At 44.9% G+C, this 16,518-nt stretch overlaps 1 protein-coding gene across 4 annotated transcripts in view; it reads right to left on the minus strand.

Annotated features, from left to right (window-relative positions):
• The window catches only part of APBA1 (amyloid beta precursor protein binding family A member 1), a 196,116-nt gene extending 180,673 nt beyond the window's left edge, over positions 1-15,443 (minus strand). For 2 of the 4 annotated variants that reach the window (XM_032427636.1, XM_032427632.1), the window contains exon 1: positions 14,744-14,988. The gene's annotated coding sequence lies outside the window, so the exon portion shown is untranslated. Of the gene's footprint in view, positions 1-14,743; positions 14,990-15,345 lie in introns of those variants that run through there. The other 2 variants (XM_032427633.1, XM_032427634.1) reach the window with 2 other exon arrangements.
• Between the last annotated feature and the right edge of the window lie 1,075 nt (positions 15,444-16,518).

Consider the following 16,518-nt stretch of genomic DNA (forward strand, 5'->3'; position numbering starts at 1 on the left):
TGTGAGAACAGGAAGAGACATCAAAATGTGCCTTGACAAGAAAGGACCATGTGAGGACACAGCCAGAAGGTGGACATCTGCAAGTCAAGGAGAGAGGTCTCACTCAGAAGAAACCAAACTTTCTGACCCCTGGGTCTTGGACTTTCCAGCCTGCAGAACTGCGAGAAAATAAATTTCTGTTGGTTAAGCTCCTCAGTTTGTGGTATTTCATCATGGCAGCCCCAGCTGATTAATCCACCAAGGAAGAAGCCTTCAAGAGAAACTCCAGGAGCTTGGCACAGGCCCTCCGGAGTCTGTGGGAGCCAGGTCTCAGGGGCTGCGAGAAATCTAAAGCTAGTCAGAGCTAACAGGGCAAAGAGAAGGGCTTGTGTTCAGAGCAAAAGGCACTTCTAGTGCAAGGGGAACAGGGTGTGTGTTTCCTGTGGTCATAATGTGGGCTCTGCAGAAGCAGTCGGCTTGAGCCAGAGGAGGTGAGGTTTAAAACTAGACACGTTGAACACCACTGCACCCTTCCCAGAATGGCTAATGCCAATCGAATGGTACGACGCAGTACTGACGAGGGTGAGGAACAGCTACCAGTCCCATAAACGATCGCTGGGGGGAGGACACTGGTGCAACCACTGTGGAAAGCTGTTTAACGATGTCTCTAAACCCAAACACGCACCTATCCGATGACTCGGCACCTCCACACCTGCAGAAATGGGTGCATGTGTGCAGCAAAATAAATGTACAAGAATGTTCACGGCAAAACCACCCAACTGCCCTTCAACAGAAGAATGGACATGTGAACTCAATATAGTCACACAATTACTCATGAGCAACGAAAAGGAACAGAACACGGACGCATACAGCAACGTGGATAGATTTCTACTATTGAGCAAAGCAGACAAGAGGTTGCATACTGTATGATTTCATTATATGAAGTTAAAAAAAGGTCAAGTTGCTTTACTGTGCTAGAGGTCAGAGTAGTGGTTACCTTGAGGTGCTGCTTGATATTGACTGGGGGAGGGGCGTGAAATGTTCTGTGTCTTGATCCAGTTACTTGGGTTTTCAGATATGTGAAAATCAAACATACTACACTTGAGATTTCTGTTCTTCACTTACGTTCACGTTATATTCCAACTTTTAAAAATCAAAAATTAGGGAGGAATTTAGAATTTTTATTATCACACAGGACTGTATCATGTGATTAATAGCCCGGATTTAACTTTTCACCACTTAAGAGTACTTGGGAAATCTAAGGGACCTGCCCAAGATTTTCTTCCAATAAGGAAGAAAAGACAAGTCCGTTCGGTGCATAGGAAGGAGTCACGCAAGAACTGGAGAGACGGTTGCTGTCTGCCCAGCACAGAGCCTAGCCTGCCAATAAACCTGTTACATACAGAGGGCAGTTGCTTTAATTCAAGATTCCTTGAACAACAAGATGGTGATTTGGGAGACTGCCAAAGTTATGACTTAGGTTTCTGTTTACTACTCAATAATTGCTAAGATTAACTCTGATTTGATAAGGGAAGCATGGTTCATGCTGACATCAGTCTACTGACCTGTGTCTAGGTTACTATCCAAAAACACTGGAGAAGACAGACATCCCCAAGCTTAGCCCAAAGATATCAACAAGAGTCACTGGCTCACGCTATCCAGCTAATGGTTACAACAGATTATAACCACTGCTTTTAGCTAATACAGCATTTCGCTAGGTAATACTTGGATTGGCTAATTCCCAACGATTATTCTATTTTCAAGAAGTTGCAGTACTGCAAATGTTTAAGCGTGTGCATGCGCACGTGCGCTCGCTTCATTGAAAGATTCTACTTTAGCTTTTGCTTTGAGTGGCTTCTGGTTAAAGGTGTCAGCTTGACCACATAAATCTTTATCCTTTTCTTCTCAGGACCCACTTAAATGAGTACAGAGTAAGGTATAAATCCACAAAGAGAATGGAAGCCAGAAGATCCACAAACAAGAGATTGCAACACATTTCTTTGGAACTGAGTGGATTGTAGAATCCTAGCAAAAGATGGGGGGTGGGGTGGGGAAGGCTCTAGGAACAAGAGATTCACTGTGACAGACAGGTGGATCCCAGACCTCTGCTCCATGCCACACACACACACTTCTCAGTGTCTGCTCTAGGGAGCCCAACCTAAGACCTCTGCTGACCCAAGCAGCTAATGCGGACCTCTGGCCAGCTTCAGTGTCATAGCGTGCATATGAACGGACAATCGATGCTAACCAGACATTTGCTGGAAACCTCCAGCGTAGAGGGGAGCTGTCCACATAAGCCATGAGATGTAAACAGGCCCACTGTAATTGCTCAAGGGGAAGAAAGACAGAGGAGGGGGTGTCTGTGTCTAAGACAGGGAAAAATGACACTTAGAAAGAAGAAAAGGTAAGATTCACTGTGCAAATAACATCAGGAACAAAACCGTAATCCTCTGCCTTCGTAAGCACAGCCCCTTGACTTCATCAAGGGGAGCCTCATTCTACACAAGAAACTGCAGACAGATGGGTAATGACCTCCCCACCACCTTGTGGCTCTCTGGTAAGCCACCGTGTCCCCCTCCGCCACTCCCATCCCCCTCTGCCTCCATCCACTAAGGGTCATTTCAAAAGTAGTCTTTGCACTGCCGGTAAGTACTATGTTGTGTCTCACGCAGAGCAGCTCAGACATAATAGGGAACGAAATCCTGAGCCCCTCAGCCTTCATTCTTCCCCAAACAGGCTTCAAATACCTCACATGACTTAAATGCAATGTACACTTCTAACACCAGCTTAACATTCTGTCTTCAAGGCTAGACAGCGTCTATTAGAGCAGAACAGTCTATGCCAACCTGAAAGCACACTTTATAATGTAATTACACCGGCCATGGATCTTTTTTCCCAGGTTACAGAAAATTAATACATTTTGGCACACGAAAAACGTGCTTATTCGAAAGCTGACCTAGCTCCTCCTTTCCTTAACAAATTTTACTAAAGGGTATACACTATTAATAATTTCGGTTCCAATTTTCTAGACTATTCCTTTCTTCCTACCCCTTAAACACACACACACATATATAATTTCTTCATGATAGAACACAGAGTAATATATTCATCATAGAATACCTGGGAAAATAATGCACATGCACGTGCGGCTATAATCCCACCATCCAGTTTCTGCCCACCTCATTTTGAGAAGAAAAATTTAAATTTATATATTTCCTAATTATTTTACTCTTGGGCCTATACTTACCAGGAAATAAAAGGGGAGCCATGTTCAAGGCTTTGCTGTTCAGACATGTGTGTGATTCCTTGATACATGCTGGGGACATACAGGTGAAAAGATAAAGCACGTTCTACAGGGTCCTCTTTGTTTATAGCCAAATGCACAGAGTTCTGGCCCCTGAGTTAAATTTTTGAGAAAGCACAGCAAAAAGCAGGGCAGCTGACAGCTGAGGCAAGAAATTCTGCAGCCTCCAGAGCTCCTAGAGTGATAAGAAGCCCCAGGGACTAAAGCTAAAGGTTTGGCCACTCTAGTTATTCTCTAATAAGCCCTTTTTATGCTGAAATGTTGATTTTTTTTTTTTTTTTACTGTTTTTCCCTTTTTTTTTTCCCTGCCATTTTTTTTTTTTTTGGGTAAGGGTTGGGGGGGGGGGGGGGGGGGGGGGACTTCAAGGCATGAAGTTTAAAGCCCCTAAAATTTAATTACAAAAGTTGACTCAGTCATTCCGAAAAGTTTATTAGAGAATAGGTGGAATTTCTCTTAAAGATAGAAAAATAAGATACATAGAAAAGGAAGAGATTTGCTCTTCCCCATTTATTCAATAAACATGTACTCAGCATATACTCCATATGTGTGTGTGTATGTGCATGCTATCTATATGCTATTTTCCCTCCCACTGCTAAAGGAGGTGGGGAAAAAATGTAGGTGGACGGATGTATATTTTGGAAGGGCAAGAGAGAGTTGGAATAAAGTGGGCATGCATTGCTGTAGTCCAAAGTGAACTGTGGTTGCTTGCTAACAAGTGGAACAACGTGTCGTGAGCATTTATGGCAGGGGTCAGCAAACTAGGTTCCGTGGGACAAATCCAGCCCACTGCCTGTTTTTGTACTGCCTGGGAGATAGGAGTGATTTTTTACATTTTTAGATGGCCAAAAAAAATCAAGAAAGGAATCAAAATTTTGTGACACGTGAAAGTGATATGAAATTCAAATTTCGGCAAAGACGAATAAAGTTTTATTGGCATAGGTCCACGCTCACTGGTTTACACATCGTCTGTGGCTGCTTTTGCACTACAACGGCAGAGCTGAGAAGCTGCAAAAGAGTCCTGTGTGGCCTGCAGAACCTACCTACTGTCTGGCCCTATACTGAAAATGCTTGCCCACCCTTTGTCGAGAGGAGAGAAACATCACTTCTGCTCAAGGTCATCAAGAAGGAAGTGACGCATCTACCTTACTTTTCTGTAGCCCTTTATATCTCATTTGACCCTCCCAGCATGTCTGTGTAGGAAGAGATAGGAAAGGCAGATTTCATCATTCCCCTTTTTACAGCTGGGGAAACTGAGGCTTGGCCCAATCTAGAGACTTGTTCAATATTGGCGGTTAATGAATGGCAGTACCAAATTACAACCGTCTGAGCCTTTTCATCTCATAGTGCTGAGACTGGAGAGCCCTCATTGCAAGAGCAATACACACACATACACACACTCACACACACACACACACACACACACCATGCGGGACAAGGGCATCATAAAGAAGGGAGGCCAGCTGGGTGAGTGGGGTTGGGGGGCTACTGCTGGGCCCCAGGACAAAGGAGACTGAGCAGGAACTATCTGGGCCCAGGAGTCAGCAAACTAAGTTCTGGCCTACTGCCTGTTTTTGCACTGCCTGGGAGTTGAGAGTGGTTTTATATTTTTATTTTTAATTTATTTGACAGAGAGAGAGAACGCATGAGAGGGAACACAAGCAGGGGGAGTGGGAGAGAGAGAAGCAGGCTTCCCACCAAGCAGGGAGCCCGATGCGGGGTTCCGTCCCAGGACCCTGGGATCATGACCGGAGCCCGAAGGCAGACACTTAATGACTGAACCACCCAGGCGCCCCAAGAGTGTGGTTTTATATTTTTAGATGGTTGAAAAAAAAAAGAAATGTATCAAAATTTTGTGACATGTAAGAGATATGAAATTCAAATTTCAGTCTCCATAAATAAAGTTTTATCGGAATAAAGTGATGCTCACTGGTTGACACATTTATTGTAGCAAAAGCAGCCTCGATGGTGTGTGTCCCTGGGCCTGGGGCAAGTCCTGCCTGTAGTCGCTGGCAAAACTTCTGGGAGCCTCAGAGCCCTATCTGCCACATAAATCCCCTCCTGATGAGGTTGTAAAGAGTAAATGAGATCATTATGAGAAGCAACTGAGTTACATGTATACTACTCAGCACAATGCCTGGCACTTTGCAGGTGTGATGTACCTTATTATTTTCATTCACTGGATGGGGAAACTGTTGAACATTTAAAACAATGATTGCTATGTACTCAGATTAGACAACTAGCGAGCCATAAAGGATGCATTCATACCTGAGCATAAGATTAGGTTAGACTTTCATACTACCTAACACTATGGAAACATTCCATCTGTGGAACAAATTCTAGCTCCTTTAGGACAAGACTCCCCTAGGTATTAGCACAGGGAAAAAAATTTCTTGTACTTCCAAGTTATTTGGAAGAGAACTGGGTGTAAAAACTATTTTCACATCAGGGAAGAAATATATTAGGTTGCAATTGAGAATTAAGTAATTGAACTCCTGGGGCCTGGGGGCCACAGTTTGGGCAAGAGTCAGGAAGGGAGAAGCAGGGGAAAGAATTGTACGGAGAGATTAGGCAGGCCAGTGAGTAATCAGTCCAATGGTGAGGTCAGGGCCCAGTGACTGGGCGTGGTGTGCACAGCCCAGGAAATCCACCAGAATTAAGAATGGATCCATTCATCTGGCTCCGCTTTCCATTTCCCACACTAATAATTTCTTCTTTCAGAAATAAAATATTTACTGAACAATAAAGTTTCCCTTTAGGACTACTGTGACATTATACACACACACCACCCAATATCCAAATATGCTAATGATTTGATACACATTAAAAAAAACCCCAAACTTCCGACATGAAATTATTTCAAGACCGTAAGAAAATAAGCACTCTCGTTGATGGATACAATGCAACAGAACAGTGTTTTCTGAACTGCATGTCAGAGCCCATTAGCGCTGAAATCAGTTTAATGGGCTGCTAACCATATGGAATAGAACAGAACAAAACAGAAAATATCTGAGTGTATTACACATAATAAAGGACAAGCACTGTTGAGTGAAACTTCTGTTCCAGTGATATGTTTGTGTGTGCGTGCACACGTGTGTGTGTTTATATTCACTTGTCTATATTGCTGGGCTATGGTGTAAATTGTATTTCTCACTAGGGATCATGGTCCAAAAAATTTTAAAGCCACCAAAGCAGAGTGTGATCCACTTTAGGAAAGTCTGGTATAAGAATCCTAATTCACTGAGCAGCCACGTTAAGGGCTTAATTATTCCTGTTGAGTGGGATTTCTTTCAGTGACAAACTCTTTCTCTGCATTTAAAACATGTTACAATTTGTGGGAAAAAATATATGCAAAATTTATCAAGTACACCTCATCTTTAAAATAAGGTGTACCTGTTCATGAATACAGAATTGATCTTAAGATACAGAATTCATCAGAAATGAGAAAAGTGAATGATTACATTGTTCAGAATGATAATGAACCAACTCCTTTATAAAATAAATGATTACACTATTTTTCACTCTAGTTAATTCACCATGGAGCAGAAGAGGAGGGGGCTGGAGAGGAAGTTTAGTGGATGGGGATGGTTTTACCACCACCCAAAATTAGATTTTGGAAAAGGAAAGTCGCCTTATGTTTGACTCCATAGAAAGCTCCCACCTTCTGAGGCATTCTCTCAATTCTTTTCTTGTGACCACCCCAAAGCAAAGAGCCCATTATTTCCAAGATAACAGGAGCTGAAATCAAGCAATTCATTAATGCTGGATGGGATGGCAACGGATTTTAAAGGGAAAGAGCATGCCAAAAACATTTTTTCCCGTAAGCCTGAAGATTTCATGAAGAGGAAGTACAGGTTTCAGAGGTTACTTGAGAACTGTCTGGGGGAGGTAGCCTGAAATAACTGCCATGGATATTGGGTAGGGATGCTTCTGGAGGTCACGCGAGTGAGAAAGGATGGATGGATGGAGGCATGCATGCATGCACCAAGGAGGCCAAGATTTTAATACCAATTTAAGTAAACATTTCTTCACAGTTGCCTGTATTGGATGTCCTTATACAAGTCATTCAGAGGTGCTGGGTTGTGGAGATCATGAATATGCCCCCAGAGGAAGAAGGGAAAAAACAACTGTTCATATGTTATCTAAGTGGGCACACAGGGCTTGGGATAGTTTGTAGTGGCCGCATCATTTGAGAAGTACTTTATTTCAAGCCAGTTAGATAGAAATTAATATGCCAAACGTGGCCTAATGAGGAAAAAGACTCTGAAGTCAAAGAAGCATGTGGAAGATTTGAATAAATGATTTCATACAATGGGAGGGGAGAAGGATGTTGTATTTTCTAAATTACTAATTTTATATAATGTGGTTTTAAATATATGCAAGCAAATTAATAAATTAAATACAAGTAGACATTTCACCCTTTATTTGTATCCCTAAAATGTGTGTTTTCAAATTGATGTAAAGCCATTTTTAAAACCATCTCTTTGGAACATTGGGGACCATCTTATAATTGTGGGTACCTTATACATGGGCATATACGGTAATCTGCCTCCCAGGTAACTGAGGCTCCTCAGGGCTGGCTCATGAGTGAACTAAAGTGCAGGTAGCTATCCCAACACATTAAAATCCCACAATTAAAACACTAATAACTGCTATCAAACTGATTCTTATCTGTTGAAAAATTCTTTATGCTATCTCTGTTCCATATGGAATGGAGGATGTGATGCCCTGTCTCGTGTCCCCTCAGCCCACTTTGGAGTTCCCCCAAAGCTCTGATGGACACTTCCAGGCACACTGACAGACTCCCACTTCTAGCCCACTCTGCCTTCTACTTATCTACACAAGGGCTTTCTCTGGTGCCTCCGGAGCTTGCTTCTTGCTTCTTGCTTCTTGGGATCACCTTCCCCAAAAAACTACCTGCACCCAAGTCCTTGTCTCAGGCCCTGCATGCATAAACTACTTCAGCAACATGTGGTGATTCTGTGTCCTCTTTGAAAACCAGCTGTCTGCAAAAGTCAAGGTGAAAGAGCTTTACCCTCATTCTTTACACCTGTGTGACTTACGTCTTTGGCAATGTCTCATCCATTCCTTTCCATAAGTACTTGATGATCCTTTACTGACGCACGAGAGTTTTTCTGTGGGCTGTAGGGTATGCCCAGGTGAACAAAACATATTCAAGCCTCAAGGACTGCAGACTTGAGAACGGGTCATGAAACATGGAGGAAGGAAAGAAACCCTATAACTAAAGAAGACCCAGACTGCAGAAGAGCCCTGTTTGGCAGTTCCGGGAGAGGGACAACCTCCAGCCAACTAGAATTACATCACGACCCCGGAGAGAGCTGGTTTTCAAGTTTTCTAATGTAAATGTTTGCTTGAGGACATCCATCTTTTTATATTCTCGGCAGTGATTCACACACAGGTCAGCCCAAACATGGTACCTGGTAATATGGCCTTATGGGCAATTGATTTTGATTAAATATTAAAAGGCAAAGCATCACATTGTCTGTAAGTGTCCCTCAAGGATCCTCAAGTGACCACGCCATCCATTAGGAATGACAGGACATGTTCTGGTGAAGCAAGGAGACCCATGCGGCCTCCCTGCTGTTCCTTGATCATGCCAAGCACATGCCCACTTCAGGCCTTTAGCTCTTGATATTCTGTCTCCAAGGCCCTTCCACTAAATATCTGTGTGGCTCATTCCTTCACCTCATTAAGCTCTCTCTGCTCAAGGCCTTCCCTGAACACCCTATATGAAAATAATAGTACCCTCTACATTGTCACACTCTATCGTCTTCCCTGCTTTATGCTTCATGGCACTTACCGCCCCCTGACATATTATATATTTGCTTATTTATTTTTTAATCTCCTCCTGCTAAAAGGTCAGTGAAAAGTAGGGACTTCTTTCCCTTTGCTGTATCCCTTGCACCTAGAATAGTGTCTGGTCTAGAGGAGGCGCTCAGTGAATGCTTATTGAAGGAATGAATAAATGATTTCATCATGAGAACCTCAAAATCATCACTCACCACAGTTGAAGTGCTATAAACTCATCTGGAATCATGACAGCCCCATAGCTCAAGGATCTAAAGGACACATGATTATTTTGTGAAAAAAGTTTTTGTAAAAAAAAAAAAAATTTTTTTTTTTTCGTAAAGCTTCAATATACATAGCAGGTATGAATAAATAAAATTGTTTTAATTCTATCATAAACTTGTATGGGCCACAGAATGCAACTCATCAGTGTCCACGGTGTAAATAAGAAAGAAATCCCAATATTTTAGATCTGGATATTATACCTAGCTTACTAAAAAAATAAATTTATTCATGTGACAAATATTTATTGAGTGCTTATGATGAGGTATGGTGTTGGGTGAGGTGCTATATTTGATTTTTCTTTTGAAAAAATCGACTTCACACTTCCCTGTAAAGCCATATCCTGCTGTTATGGATAGAGAAAGCTCATCTTTTTGAAAACACTTATGTTTTTTTTCCATTTTTTTACTATATGCTTTATTGATTTAAGTCAGCAATCCCTCAGAGAGAAGTGTCACAGGAAATACTTCAGGTGGAGGTTTTTATTCAGCTGATTTTAAAGATAAACATTTTTCTCTTTTCATTGAGTTTAAGGGAAAGAGGATCCACTGTATTTAACAACATTAAATGTGCACTATTACAAAATTATATAAGTAGTTCTCAAGCTCTGCTTATATAGGGCTAATTGGTTCCACTATAAATTCATACTCTCCAAATGCAGCAGGCCTTCATAGTTAGATGGTAACCTTTTATTTGCCCCTAAGTGACTCACTGCTACATTTCCACAAGGCATATTCCAAGTCTTCATTATTCTACTCATGGTCTCAATCTGCCCACCTGTCCTTTGACTTTATTTAGAAGACGATGGTCAAATTATTCTCTTTCCACCTCAAAACCCCTATGCTTTTGTCTCAAGAGTCCTTCCTCTGCCTTCATCCAGTATCCTCCCATCTTCTTGAAGATTCCATTCCGTCTGTTTAGACTCTTTTCCATTTTCAATCTCTCTTCCTTTCTATGGATTCTTCTCTGGTAATAAAGTAGGCTCAAGTCTTCTTACGCTAAAAACATTACTTTCTCTATAGTATGCCACTTCTTTGATGCATCAAATTCTTTCCTCCTTTGCCACCCAATTTATGTAAACGGAAGTGTGTCTTCACTGCTTTCCATATGCATCATCCCTGACTCTTTATTTTTAATTTTTTAAGAGAGATTTTATTTATTTCTTTGTCAGAGAGAGAGAGAGAGAGAGCACAAGCAGAGGGAGTGGCAGGCAGAGAGAGAAGCAGGCTCCTCACTGGGCAAGGAGGAGCCAGATGCGGGACTTGATCCCAGGACTCTGGGATCATGACCTGATTGGAAGGCAGACACTTAACTGACTGAGCCACCCAGGCGCCCCACCCCTGACTCTTTAACCCCTAGCAGCCTGGCTGCCACTCCCATTTACCTCGAAGATAATTCAGGAAAGCCAGGAATCAAATCCAATGACTTTTCCTTTGTTGTACCCTCAGTCCTATGGTATGTGCTGTATGAATGATGTATGAATGGTGGTGGCTTCCTCACCTTTCCCAGCTTCCATGACACCATATGACTCGCACCATTTTGCTCCAGCTGCCCCTTGTTTAATATTGTTCTTATCCTCTTCTTTCTCTTTTCCCCTCCAACATATAGACATGCCTCGAGGATCCTTACCTTACCTTTTGCTTTGTTTCATTCCATTTTCTTCACTAGCCATTCCTGAGGCATCAAAATCACTCCTAAGTAGGTGACTCACAAATCTCTCTTTGTAGCTCTCTGGAAAACCTACACCTGTATTCTAGTCCCTTCACTTGGACGAATCTGTCATGCCCAGAATGAAACCTCTTTTTTTTCTCCTCTTCCTCATCCTCCTCTGAACCTCCTCGCTTACAACAACCCAATCACTGTCTCAGCTGAGCCCAAAAAGGACTTTTGACTTCCCTGTTCAGCGTTCAGATTATTCCCACACCCTGTCTGAATGTCGGAGTCTGTCTCTTCCTCTTCACTCCCGCTGTCTCATTTCCTCTTACTCCTAATTTCACGATAGACTCTATCTGGTCTCTCTATTACCAGTCTTTTCTCTTTGCATTATGCCCAACACAATGCTACAGGGGTATTGCACAGTTCTGACCATGTCAACCCTCTCCCTCAGAAACCTCCCATGGCTCCCTGGTGCTTAGTGCAATGAAATCCATACACAAGCTCTCCATAACCTTGGACAAACCTCTCTTTCTCCCCTTACCTCTCATTACATCCCTTGGTGTTCCCTGTGCCTCGGCCAAACCACACCATTCTTTGGGCAAGCACACCCCTTCCCATCACCAAGTCTGCTCCTCATTCCTCTTCGAGTATGCCTTTCCTTCCCTGCCAGCCCAAACATCAGCCGTATAAATCACAGCTCAAATGCTACCTCTTCCATGTAACCTTCCCCAACTCTTCCACTGGAAGTCATTGTTACATCTTATGAACACCCACAGCACTGAAGGAATATAGCATTTCGGGCAATGTGGCCATTTTGGGCAATATGGCCACTATTTTTATAGTCAGTTACAGGTACGCCCAGTCTCTCCTTCCAGGCCATGAACCTCCTCTGAGCAGGATCTAAGTCTTATTCTTCACATCTCTGGCCTTCTCAATCTCCCAAACTCTATCCAAAGGTACACAGAGCCTGAGAGGTAGTAGGCAATTAAATATTTGTGAGTTAATGATTTTAACCCAAAGGGTTAACTTTGGCTTCTAGTCCTTGAAATTCTCTCAATTTTAGCAACAACTACTTTTTCCTTGTAGGATACAAGTCTCATCTCCCCGTGGTACCATAGTTTATTCCTTTCAGCTCCACAGGCCAATTTTCAAATGTCTTTTACTTCCAAGTTTTCTGAAAAACTAACTTCTTTAAGAGACTCAGTAATAGAAAAGAAAAGCATTAATGGCACTTTAAGTGAAGAAAATGCATCCACACAAGGTACAACTTGTTTACCAGACTGAATTATAGGAGTTAAGCTGTATTATTAAATTTACTAGTCCAATCTTCGGAAAAGCCAGGCATTGTATTTTTTAAATCATCACATTTACACTAGAAAGGAAATCACTAATTCCTGAGTCATTAACTGTGTTGTTGTGTAATTATTCTTCTTCTAAACAGTGTATTTACCTTGTCAATTTCTAATATCCTTAAACTTTCCTGTAAGACATTTACATCTCTGGATTTTACTTGCAAACATAAACAACTTAAAAACAACTTAAAAAAAAAAAAAAAAACCCGGAACGTCTTCAAATGACTTTTAAATTCCATAAGTACTTTTCCCAGAAAGACATTGGCAGAACTAATAGGGAGTAAAGAACTAAGATTCAAAATTCATTTTTATAAATCTATCCTTATATCTTGGAGGATATCCAACAACCTCACATTAACATTTTAGAAGGCTTGACTGAAGGACATGGGGAAATTTAATGTTCACAGTTTCAAGAGCACCTGGTCTATGTATCATCATTAATTAAGAGAAGATAAACAGGAAGAAAAAAACATATGCGCACAGCACTAGTTTTATTATTTTCAATGTAATAGCATTATCATGCAACCTTTGGCAAAACAAAACAAAATTTTTTAAAAAAGAAAAAGAGAAAGAACCTTCTGAGGCCAACGTGGTACATATTTACTTATATAGCCATGACTGCTACAGGATTTTCAAAGAGGATCGGGGCCGCCAGTTTGGATTCTGACAGCAATGCAGCAGAATTTAAGGTGTTGTGATTTAAATATGTTCTAAGCAGGCCAATCTCGTCACACAACATTTTAATAAAGAAGTATCAAGATATTAAGTGTAGAGGTGCATTAATTCCTACAAATACCGCAGGAGAAATACAGGCACTGGGGAGCCAAAATGCAGTGGACACACACATGAATATGCTATCTGCCTATCTCTACCCAACCCCACATAAGCCTATCTTTATCACGCAGAGACAATTAAACAGCTATAGACTCTGGATGCAATTCTGTGTCCTGGCTCCCACTGGGTGAGTTATTGCCAGCCTGGTATTTTTCAGATTCTCTATTAGCAAGCTACATCGGCTAGGAAAGCAGACTTCACCACACCAGGACCCCATCACCATGGGTCTTAGGAGATTTCAGTTCGTGCATGATTCATGGCACCACCTAGCCATTGTGAGAGCTGGGAGAGTGGATGACACCAGCAGTAGAAATAAAGTATCCCTTTTCCTTAGGAAAACGTCCTGTGTGACGTGGACCAACGGGGTATGAAACATTTCTCAGTACTTTTCTTCTTTTTAAATACTCCCCCTGACCCCGTCTTTCTATATACACCTCCAGAGTTCATTCTACAAGAACCAACATAAAGAGCAGCCATTCTTCAGCCCTAAGGTTTCCAGTGTTGGAATGTGGAAGGAGAAGGTCTAGTTGACATTCAAAGTTGTGGGGACTGAGAGACCAATGTGGCCATTAAAGACCCTGCTCCTTCAGGTCAGACAAGAGATAAACAATAGAAACTGCAGAGTCAGGGCATCTAAGACACTTACAGAGCAGGGGCTGAGGAGAGAAGTGTCACAGGATAGAAGCTCCCTTCAGACCCAGCGAGGCTAGCAAGCCCAGAAGGGGTAACCATGATCCCATTTCCCTGCCATGCGCCCAAAGCCACATGCACACTTCCACATCCCCATGTCAAGAAGCCAGAGAAAGGGGAAGTGAGAATCCCATCCATACGCAAGAGCAGAACACAGACTGTACTCAGAGTTGCAGGGTCAAAATAACACTCTCCCACAGTCAGCGGGTGGCAGCAAGTCAGGGCACCCGCACATCTCTGCGTTTGGAGCGCAGCTAGGGGAGCGTGGAGGCAATCACACGAGTACACACACATACACACACTCACACACATGGGATTTTACAAATCCGCACCTACCCCACCGCCTCTCTCCACACACACACCAAATGCATCCTGCCCACCTCATCGTTGCCATCACCACACTCTTTCTCAGGGAGAGTCAGCCAAGGGATGAGAGATCCTAGCGGGGATTCCTGGAAATGTCATTCTCCAACACCTTCGGTCCGCCACCCCCATCCCCTTGGCTGTACCTTTTACACACACACACACACACACACACACACTCCTTCCATGACTGTCATCAGGCACGCCCGCTGCCTCCAAAACCCCGCATCTCAGCGCACACCGGACACCAGGCGTCCCTGCCTTCAGCGCCCCCTTCCCCCGCCCCGTTGGCTCGATGGCTAAAGGCACTGCCCCTGGATGTCGCCGGCTGTCCCCGCTCATCCGCACTATTGTTCCATGCAGCCCCTCTCGCGCCCGGGGGCATCCCCCCGGCAAGGACCGGGGCTCCGTCGGGGGCAGCATCAGCGCCGGGCAGCCCCCCCCCCCCACTCACCCACCCTTCCCTGGCGGTGGTACCTTGCCTGACAGCTGGGTCCGCGGGCCCGCGGGAGCAGGCGGCGCTAATGACAGCGCTGGTGCCAAGCCTGGGAATAAAGCTCCGCTCCAGCCGCTCCTACCTCCAGCGCCACCATCTTCTCCCGCCGCCGCCGGGACCGCAGCCGCCCTCGCCCAGCTCCGGCTAGGGCTCGGCAGCCGCCGCTCGGGCCCCTCCGGTCCGCGGCCCCACCCCCTTCTGCCCGCCCCTCGTGACGCTCGCCAGGGCCGAGCCGGGCCGGCCTGCGCGGGAGGGCGCCCGGGGGGGAGCGCGCGCGCACACGCTGGCGCTAGTAGCGCCCCTGCCTCCCACGCCCACCCGCGCGCACGCGCGCCGCGCGAGCCCGAGGCAGCGGGGCGGCGTCCCCCGGCGGTCGCCCGCCCCCAGCGCGCCAGCCCCGGCGTGGGTGGGCGTGCGAGGCGCGGGCGCCTCCCGCCGCCGGTTGCGCCCCGGCCGGGCAGGCGGATCCCGGCGTGCGCGGGCCGGGCGCACGGAGCGGTCAGTGCGGCTGCAGCGCGGAGGGGCCTGACGGGGACCTCCACCCAGGGGCTCCCGGTTTCCTTAAGCAGCAGCTGTGGCCAACCTCTGCGCGCAGGACCGGGCCGCGGCGCAGGACCGCGAAGCCGGGCAGCCGCGTCGGCTCCTGCGGTGTGTTGTCTTCCTGAGTTACTCCTGAGCTTTCCCGCTTCCCAGCCCCGGGAATACCGCCTGCACTTTTCAGCCCGGCGGCCGCACAGCCCCCCTCAGAGAAGCCGCTTGATGGTGGCTCTGGGGCGCGCTGCAGTCCCGCGTTTGCGCCGCTAGAGGGAGAGCCTCTCGGGTTTGGGCCCCCGCGAAGCCGGCCGCGTTTGCAACCCTCCAGGGAAACTGCCGGGTCCTGAGGGCGAGCCAAAAAGCCTCGGTTTATGACGCTGGGAAAGGCCCGGCTGGGTTTTCCGCCCGCTTCTCGATTCTGGTTGGTCAGAACTTGAAGTGTATTTGAGGCTGGCTTAGGGCATCAGCCCCAGATGTGGCCGGGAGGGAGGGGACCTTTGCAGCTGGGAGCAGGTGGCCGGTGCTGTGCGTTAACGAAAAGCCGTGGGCAGCACAGGCCTCGGGACCTGGGTCCTGGCGCCAGCCTCACCTGTAATTGGCGGGGTGTTACGAACCAAGCCATTCCCCCTCTTCGGGACAGATTTCTCAGTAATGATAAGTTATATTTGCACAAAGCCTTATGGTTTGCAAAGCCTTCTTCATACACATTCTCATCTAGTAAGACGGAGATGAGCCTTGGTTATCCAGATCCCTTGGGAAATGGATCTTTTACCACACCGTGTTTCGGTATTATTTTAAGCATAATGCCTTGAGAAAAATCGGGGGGCGTAGGCTGAAGCATTCCTGGAATCTTGTGTTTTAGCTTTAAAATTCATACGAATTCTGCATTCTACTCCATAATGAATCTTTTATTTTTGCCTTAATAAAGAAAATAGTAGGTTCTCCCTTGTCAAAAAGATCTTGTCGTGAACTTAAAATATTTACCAGGAAGATGTATCATGCTTGGGCTGTGACATTACATACTGTTGTTCTTTTTTTTTTTTCCAGTAAATATTTATTCCGCATGTATTCCAGACATGGTCGGTGTTTGTTCTCCCAGAGCTCACACTACCCTGGAGGAAACAGGTATCGAACAATCAGACTAGTGATTAAATGCAACTATGATCAGATCTCAAATGCAAAGGTGCTAAGGGTTCATAAGGAAACCTAATCTAGACTCCAG

Source organism: Phoca vitulina, unplaced genomic scaffold (genome assembly GCF_004348235.1).
Source record: "Phoca vitulina isolate PV1807 unplaced genomic scaffold, GSC_HSeal_1.0 scaffold37, whole genome shotgun sequence".
In the NCBI taxonomy this organism is placed as follows: Eukaryota; Metazoa; Chordata; class Mammalia; order Carnivora; family Phocidae; genus Phoca; species Phoca vitulina.